Source organism: Mizuhopecten yessoensis, unplaced genomic scaffold (assembly GCF_002113885.1).
Source record: "Mizuhopecten yessoensis strain PY_sf001 unplaced genomic scaffold, ASM211388v2 scaffold9501, whole genome shotgun sequence".
NCBI lineage: Eukaryota > Metazoa > Mollusca > Bivalvia > Pectinida > Pectinidae > Mizuhopecten > Mizuhopecten yessoensis.
The window spans coordinates 586,482-596,666 of record NW_018408079.1 but is presented as its reverse complement, the minus strand read 5'-3'; the positions used below and the strand labels follow the sequence as shown (position 1 = coordinate 596,666).

The window sequence follows — 10,185 nt, the reverse complement described above, 5'->3', positions numbered from 1 at the left end:
TTGTTCTAACCACACGGGCCTCGGCCCGACGCATTCTTTGTCATCCTCCGAATCGGAAGCTTAATCGTCCGACAAGTATTCCTCGACCGTACCCCACCCTGCTGGGGATTTATCGGCAATCCTTATAAGTTTATTTCTTTTCCTTATTAGGTCTCTAGCTACGTTTAGCGCGTCTGATACTGCTGAACTATCAAGAACCCCCAGGGCTCTCTCGGCCTTTTTAAGCGCTAAATCAAATTCTAAATTGAATTCAAATTGTTTCTTGTTACCATTGACTTGAAGTTCACTGTATCTTCCTTTATCTTCTTGGCGACGTTTTCAGCATTGGTCTCATATTCGTCAATGATATCTCTTTTAAAACTTTTGAACTGTTTATCAAAATACGTACGCAAAAGATATAAAGACTAAAGTATCGGAATTTGATACATCTTGTTGAACCTCCTGCTGTGGTAAATCTATTCCCTGACCATCATTGTGAAAAGTTACGCTAGCAGGCTGATCTTCAGTGGACTCCTCTGACATATCGTAAATGCGTGTTGTCGACTAGAACTACAAGGCTCGAATGCCGAGTACCCGGACACCTTAGCCTCTCCTCACTCGTATCGCACCACTAGCACGCGTACGTGCGACTACATGCATATGATTAGGGAACGAACAAACACAGACATAGACAGCTCAGATACAAGATTGTACCTTCAGCAAATATGTAAGGTAAGACTGCATCTCAGACGTTGTAATCGTTCGCCAAGTTATAAACCTGATATTTCAGTTTTACACGTTGAAATATACATAGTATTTGTTATTAATAGCAGTATCCGATTTAATTCACCCTTGAACAAAAACGAACAGTACTACTAGGCATACATGATATCATATTGAGACATTTTCTCTTTTCTTTTCACGAATAGATATGAAGAATAGCATAGATATGCTTCTTTACACTATTCTAAATCGAAAGTACGACTTTATAGACACAATCTGTCCTAAGTAGGCTGTATCATTGGAATCGTTTCCAACGGTTTCAAAAATCATTATTAATGCACTTTAACTTTCGTTTTCTCATTCGCGGAAATGAATGAATAACTGGTGATTGATTTGTTGTAGTGCGCTACCGCAAAACATACAATTAATTTGAGATTCTTTATTTTTGTTTAAAACGTGTTTAACAAAGTCAGACCAACAACTATTGCTAAGCAAGCTAGAACATACAGATGAATTTACCAAACATTTGCAAAGACAAGAGTATTTATTACTTTATTACATTAAGAATAAGCAGGTTGAAAAAACTGTCATCAGAGGAAGCAGCATTATGGAAAAGTATCCCAATGCTACAACTAAACACTTTCGGCAAAAATATGTTTATATGTAAAATGAATCTTAACAATTTAAAAACTCTCCCAAAAAGTGAAAAGCTTTCCCCTTTCTATTATGAAATCATAGCAACATGGATCAAACTGCGAGAACCAAACCAATAACCAAAACATTATAACACTATGTTAGCTCAAATTATATGGCGGAATAGACATATAAAGAGAAAGGTAAAACCATATGTTTAAAAAAATGGGTAGAATCAGACATTGTCATTGTAACTATCAAAGATCTATTACAACACAATGTAAAATAAATGATAAAACAATATATGACAAATTAACAAATAAAACTAATTGGCTATCAGAACTATCCATAGTAAAAAAAGCAATACCAAAAAACTTAGCTATCAAAAATAAAAGAAAGTAATGTTATTAGCATGCATAACTTTTCAGTTGAAATTGAAAGAAGTCCGGTCATCAAAATCCCAAAACTAGGCACAGTAATCATTAAAAACTTTAATAATCAAACAATCTACCAACACTTAGTCAAAATTCATTCTGAAAAACCAATCGCAAGAAAATATTTGGAGAACGATTTCAATAAAACATATGGCCAATTGAAGTATACAAATGATTTTGTCTTTCAATACTTAAAAAACAACAAGCTGAAAGAATATGAATGGAAATTACTATACAAAATCCTTACATGAAAGCAAATTCTGCATCAATGGTAAATAAGTGATACACCAAGCTGTAATGACTGCAACACTATAGAAGATTATGATGTTTTTTTCATAAAATGTAAATATTTACAAAATTTTCACAAGACAATCAGATATATTTTCGAAAAAATGGGATATAAAAAAGATATGTTGACTCTAAAAAACTTGGCAATCGGATACAAAATAGAATACCCGAAATATAATTAAATAAATCACCTTCTTACAATCATTGGCTTTGTAATTTACAAAAGTTATTATGTCAGTGAGGCAAAAATAAAACAAATAAATGTAACAAGTATATTCAAACAATGTCTACAAATGACAGTAGATATCAACAAATACCAAAACAATCAATGCAAAACATTCAAAGACATTCTTGATCTTCTGTAAGATGGGGCTATGCTGATACCACCCTCCCCAATCTTAATCAACGGTAACACCCACATCGAAGACAGCTTACCACATACTAGTGTGTGTAAATCCAACTGTAAAAAGACTATCCTGTATCACCTGTAAAATAATATGAGAAAAAAGAATGATGAATGATTGAATGGAGACAAAGAAATTTCATCATGTGACAAAATACATATGTTGAACGGGAAAAATGTCTATAGTCAAAATATGGACATGATCACATGGAAAAGCCAATTTATGTGCTAAACATAATATACAGTAGGCCTGTAAATTTTTTTACAAATATTTGCATTTACCTTTTTTACAAATATGATGTCGAGTGTGGACAAACAGATTTGATATCGGATGATCGATCTACCCAATCCAATAATAGGCCTACACTATGACTAATCACCTGATCAACAAAAGCACGTTGCATGTAATAATTAGGACTTGAGCAGACCTCGCCGGTGGGGACCGCCTTAGCCTTTGAACACTCATGTCTTCTATCGTGCTGCTATGCATTACTATGACTAATCTAACCAGGTGCATGTGTATCCTAGCTGATCAAAAATGTAAACACCACGTGACACTTCAACTAACAGAATCTAATCCCCCCATACACACAAAAACTTAAGGTAATAGTGTTTTTAAATATGGAGAAACACTCTGTTATAAAGAGAAACTTCTCTCTACGCACATGAAATGAATATTAATTTGTAATGAAACACTATCAGCGGCCGTCTAAACAAGTTCACGCTTACATGCAGAATCGTTGATAGATAACCTGGGCATAATTTAATTCAAATCAAACGAGCTAAAAGGAATATGTACTTACCTAAAACTGTAAATACTGTAGTGGTCACATAGCATGCTTCATGGCTGATATAACGCGGGGTCTCGAACAAAAATACACGGGCTGTGCCCTGCACGTTCGAGCGTTCTAATTAGCCCATGTATTTATCTATTATTTGTTTTCTCATCTTTTGTAAACTATAGGTTAACTGTATACAACTTTAAAAAAATAACAATAGTATTACATCACTACCAGCACATTTAACAAAGTGAGTTGGAAAGGGAATGCAAGAATATGTCAAGATAGAGAGTAAGGATGTGATGTTAATGGTATAACATCGAAGAAGAATGAGGTATACGAGTTTAGTGTGGATAATTGTTGTAAATTCAATAATATGACTTTAAAAACGGGAAATTCTGATAATGAAAAATTTAAAACAAAAAGAGAGGGAAAACATTAAAAAAAAAAGAAAAAAAAAGTACAATGATGAATGGCTCGGTGCCAAGCACCATATACATGTATACGATATAAAGCAGGGAAAATTATAATAATAAATTAACAACCACATGCATACTAACTACTAACATACTGACAAATATATATATATTTATGAATTGTAATGCCTTATTGTAATAATTGTAATAATTAGACAACCAAAGTGAAGAGCCAACTGAGTACAAAACAAAAAAAAAGATTCTTTAAATAACAAACCATAAGGTTACATACACTGTAAACCTATTAAAGCCAATTTAATAAACTTTTTGACAGGTTATTAACAATGTTCATATTTCTCCCGACTTCTGGCCAATAATTGTGCATAATGTAAAATACATGATTTAGCTTATCAGGTCCGAAATAACTCCATGCACTCGAATATCCGTAAACACCGAATAATCGTCCGACGTGGACATGTTGTGTGTTGCGAGAGTGTTCTCACAACACATACCTGTGAATGAAATGACCTATACCTTCAGTTCCATGGTGCAGTGGATCATGTTTTATTGATAAAATAGTATCCTACCTCATTTCGAACAAATATTCACACCATACATAACGTTATGTTATTTCTTCAGTTAACGGTTATATTTTAACTTATTAGGCCGACTATAAGGCAGTTTGTTTGAACAAACGTGACATCCCTCTGCCCCAGCAAGCTATAGCTAAAAGTCAAATATCATGACTATACCTCAGAGGAAGTCATTTCAATTTTTTTATTCTATTTGACCCGATGATATTAAAAGAGGGAAAGGCAATGGTTTAAAAAAAATCCACTTCCCATTTTGAAATGCGTCAATTACGATTCTATGCTGTACACTTTTGTTATTCAGACGAATGTGAAATATGTTCTGTTTGGCTTTCTAGGTCGATTGGCTAAATTGTCAAATAGTGGCTCATATTTTTTGTAAACATATATTTGTTATGAATAGCACAATATCCGATTTAATTCACCCTTGAACAAAAGCGAAAAATACTAATACATGATATAATATTGAGATATTTTCTCTTTCCTTTCCACAAATAGATATGAGATATGAAGAATAGTATGTATATAAATCTTTACACTATACTTAAACGAAAGAACGGCTTTATAGACACAATCTGTCCTGAGTATGTTGTATCATTGGAATCGTTTCCAACGGTTTCAAAGTTCTTTATTAATGCACTTTAACTTTCGTTTTCTCATTCTCGGAAGGGAATGAATCGCAGGCGATTGAGTTATTTTAGTGCGCTACCGCCAAACAGACAATAAACATGAGATTCTTTATTTTTGTTTGAAACGTGTTTAACAATAGTCTCGTTCAACCAGACTCTTGTTGTCTGCACAAGCTACGCCGAGCAGAGAGTCTGATCAAACCAAGTGCTTACGTTTTGTGAGGTCATAACCAGGCTTACCAGAATTCTGGTAAATTATTTCATTGGTCAAAGGTAGACACTCCTTTTTCAGCTTTTGAAGTCAGAATTTGAGAGGCGCAAAATGACATTGAATATTTTAATGCATTCCTTTTAAAGCCAGATTACCTGAGTGAGAAACCTTTAGTGTTTTGAATGGTGTAGAGGTAAAATCTCACTTGTTTTGCACGCTTTTTCCAACCTCAGTCAGTCTTGTTGGCGTTGTACTCAGTTATGATTTATTCAGTGGAAATATGTGCCATTATTCTGGAGATTCGACACATTTTCTTTCATTCATTTCATTATTCTTTGAAATGTTTAAACGGCGTTGACATAAAGTCTGAAAACGAAAGTAAAAACACTACTCTATGGTGATGGTAATTTCTAAGTACTGTGTTTGACCAGACTCTTGAATTACAAGTGATCAAGCGTCTGGTTGAACGAGACTAGGTCAAACCCAGTGCTATCGTTTTGTGACGATAGCACTGGGTCTTTACAGGATTCTGGTAAATGATTTCATTGGTCAAAGGTAGACACACCTTTTTTCAACTTTTGAAGTCAAAATATTTTAATTTATGAAAAAAATTACCTGTACCAGCATTTCTGAAGCATCCGTGTTTTCACTTTTATCGAGAAAATGCTTCAAATCTCAATATTGATTGCATGTAGTCTATTTTCATTGGATATTTTACAATAATTCATGAAGCTAACAAGGCTATTGATACAAGGCAAGCCAGATTACCCGAGTGAGAAACCTGTAGTGTTTTGAATGGTGTACAGGTAAAATCTCACTTGCTTTGCATACTTTTTTCCACCCTCAGTTAACCTTGTTGGCTTTGTGCTCAGTTATGATTTATTCAGTGGAAATATATGACATTATTATGGAAAATTGACATTTTCTTAATGTTTTCTCAATAATAGTGAATACACGGATACTTCAGGAATGCATGTACAGGTAAGTTTTTTTCATTAATTTCCCTTTTCTTTGAAATGTTTTAACGGCGTTAAAATATCTTCCGGAAACGAAAGTAAAACCTTGCCTTCTGGTGATGGTAATTCTAAAGTACTGTGTTTAACCAGACTCTTGAATGACTAGTTTAACAAAGGCAGACCAATGGCAATCGGGAACCGTCGGCACTTCCCGTAAACGAGCAAATACTGCCGACGGTTGCTTTTCACATGCATGTGTTTTATAAAAGTATAGTTATTATTGGTTTTTGTTAAATGACAATAAATTAACAAATGGACAATCAAAAGCAGTCAAATATTGCGAAACAAACTAGAATATACAGATGAATTTACAAAACATTTGCAAAGACAAGATTATTACTTAATATTGTAAATAAAAATTCTACAATTGTGTTTGAAACTCGTTATTTACAAAAAACATTCTTTAAATGACAAACCATAATATTACATACACTGTAAACCTATTAGTCAATTTAATCAACTTTTGACTGGTTATCAACAATGTTCAAATTTCTCTCGACTACTGGCCTATATTTGTAAAGCTATTTTAAGAGTGAAATGAGCATATCCTATATTTACCTAATAATGCTCAATGAGATGAATCGTTACTGTGGGAGTGTGTTACCAAATTCAAAAAGTTTTGGTGAACAATGAAAAGTATTGATACAGAATAACAGAGGCAGACGAATCACAGTCAGCCTTATATTTCAACTGTGTTCATTTACTTGTTATATGTTACGAGGCCATGTCGTACATCTTGATTTAGCTTTTTACATGCATATGATTCATCAAAAAAAAAAAAGATTTTTTTTCGTAAAAAGGGAAATAAAATACCAAATGGACAATCAAAAGATGTACAAAATATTTCAAAAGAAACTAGAATATACAGTTGAAACTACAAAACATTTCCAAAGACACGATCAGTACTAAATATTTTGAATAAAAAATACGATATCTCGATATAATGACATCAAATGTATTGATCACAAAGTGCAAAGCTAAAATGATCACTATGTATTAAGGATTAACACTCAAATCAAGCAATCCAGTGTTATCTAAATTACATTTACATCCATTCCATTTACATTGCATTTATTGAATTACTCAATAGAGATGTTACAGATAAATATAACCTAATATCAATGTTTACAATCCAAATACAAATGTCAAATAAGCACACCATTCACTTAATAATCCCACATGCGCAATACACAGTTGTCAAGGGGTTGGGAGGGAGAAGGCTAACTGATGAGACCACGAATACACATTTGTCAATGGGTTGGAAGGGGGGAAGGTATATAATATTACCTCTATATTGTACGGTTTGTTATTGTATTAAGAATTTAAGAATTTCCAGATGTGACTGAATAGTGGGATAAGACAGAAGACTACTTAATACGATACGCTGATACTGTTTTCAATATTCTTAGCACTATCGATTAATCAATTAAATGACATATTTCAATACATCTTCATGAATTCTCTTTTCTCACTACTTCTGGTACATGATTGTGTTATTATCAACTTTCATATTTGTGATGTCCTTATAGCTGTTTTGGTGTGTTTTGACCTATATCATACGCATCGTTGACTTGGTTAAACAGAATTGCTGTTATTTTCATAAAAGGGTAAGATGAATTGTTCCCATCTATATCGTGCCTACTACAAGTGCTATTTTGATAATACTTGTTCAAATTTCTCCCGACTACTGGCCAATATTTGTGTATAATGTAAAATACATAATTTTAGCTTATTAGGACCGAAATAACTCCAAGCACTCGTCCGAGGTGGACATGTTGATTGCTGCAGAGAGTGTTCGCACAACACAAAACTGTATAAAGTGAAATGACCTCTACCTTCAGTTCAATGGTGCAGTGGGCCATGTTTTATTAATAAATTATTATCCTGCATCATTTCGTACAAATATTCACACCATACATAATGGATTTCCCAAAGTAAAATCAAGTACTCAGACCAATGTCATTCGTTAGCTTACATTTTCTGTGAATTCAACAGATATATTTCAAATGGCAATCATGACTATGGGGATTTACATAATCTATCGGAATTTAAAAAATCTGCTGTCAATTCTATGATATCAATATAAGTATAAGGATTTTCAACAAAGGGACTTAACTCCATAAAAAGGGTCGGAATGAAAAAGTAATACATGGTTGAATAATATCAGAGAATAGTTATCATATCTGAAAACTTTCGTTGAAATAGTTTTGGAGGAGTTTTCTGTACAAGAAATTTTCAACAAAGAAACATAGCTCCGTAAAAAGTGGTCAGAATAGAAAAATACCTGGATGCACATTATCAGGGATGTAGTTATAACATCAGTAAAGTTTCGTTGCAATTGGTTTAGAAATTTAGGAGGACATACACACAGGATGATTTCAGTGTACCCCCTTCACCCACCCCCCTCCACCAATTTCGTTGCGGGTGGGGTAGAGGTGTGGGGCATAATAATAAGATAAGGGGATCAGACTGGATCCTACGACTTTGGAGGGATCAAATAGTTCAACGGAACAGTTCCTCTCGATGACACAGAGTTGACATATATGTACTGTCAGGGATTTTGTCCTCTAGTATTTATGCAGGGGTATACCATGTTATTTCTTTGGCGACTCTTCAGTTTCTGTTTTTATTTTAACTTATTAGGCCAAACATAAGGCAGTTTGTTTGACCAAACGTGACAGCCCTCTGCCCCAGCAAGATATAGCTAAAAGTCCAATATCATGACTATACCTCAGAGGAAGTCATTTCAATGTTTTATCATATTTGACCCGATGATATTAAAAGAGAGAAAGGCAATGGTTTAAAAAAAATCCACTTCCCATTTTCAAATGCGTCAATTACGATTCTAGGTCTGTAGTTTCTGGAGGAAAGGCTAACGCCGGACACAGAAAGGACGAACAGCCGCCGACGAAGGGGCATGATTTTGCGAGAGTGGATCACAAAAATAAATTTAAGAAATTCGTAAAAATAATGATATAAAAAGTACCATAGATATTTTTTGTAATGACATTATTGTCATTTTATGTGACTGGTCAAAGTTTATATCTGTTCATAGATACATGTACCACTTTTATACAATGGAAATTATCCTATTTTACTTTTTAAATATAATACAAGCAGTTTGCAGTAAAATCAATCTTTTAACGATGATGAACACATTAAACCTCTTACGGTATGTTTTTGTTTATTTTGTAGGTTGTGTGTATTGATTTCCTTTCAACATGTACGAGTTGCAGATTATCATCGCCTCATTATTCGTAGTATATACAGCTATGCTAGCGATATGGTTTTCCCCAGGTCGGATATCAGATATGGAACAAAACATTAAAACGGCAAATGGAGAAATGGCAAAGATAAAGAAACAAATGGATACTGATGAAACTGAAATATTCGTGTTGAAGGCTGATTGGATTGAAATACAAAAAATGAATAATGAAATATTGCAAAAGATGAGAAACACAGATGAAATACTTGAAGATCTAGATCAAAGAACAAGGGAGATAGAACGAAAAGTCAAAAACGGTCAGGCTATATTTGGACATCTTAAGAATTATGTGAATGATCAAGACGACAAAAATGATCAGTTCAAGGAGGACGTGGATCAACTTTATCAGATGTATAACCGTATTCAGGAGAATCGAGAAAACGGTCATCGGTCCCATCATGAAAGACGAAATGAACGACAGCGAGATGAACCCAATAAGCCAAATTGGGTGGTACAGCAAATGAACAAATTGATTGATTTTGCCTTTCAAGTTGCTGCAAAAATAGGTGAAGCTGTATCTGGGAGAGCTCCTCGCATATTGTAAAAACAAAACACATTAAATACAAAGGATTCACAATCATGAATGTGTTTTGTTCGTGTTTCATCACTTCAGCAATCATAGTCACTTATAATGCCTGCGATTTTTTACTTCGTGGCATTTTCATATTGACAAATTTGAGATGGTAAATGTAAGATAATTATTTGACTAAAACGTTTCCTAGATACGAACACACAGGAAAGCGGGAGAAGATATCGAACATTTCAGTCATATCAGCTACATGAGCAAAGCTGGCACCTGGTATAAGCCCTTTTCGGATA

General features: G+C 33.9%; 1 long non-coding RNA gene across 1 annotated transcript; it reads left to right on the top strand.

The window, feature by feature from the left end:
* The first annotated feature begins 245 nt into the window (after nt 1–245).
* Nucleotides 246–9,946, top strand: LOC110458220. Its single transcript, XR_002463774.1, has 2 exons — nt 246–711; nt 9,297–9,946. It is a non-coding gene; the product is annotated as an uncharacterized LOC110458220 (long non-coding RNA).
* Nucleotides 9,947–10,185: the final 239 nt, after the last annotated feature.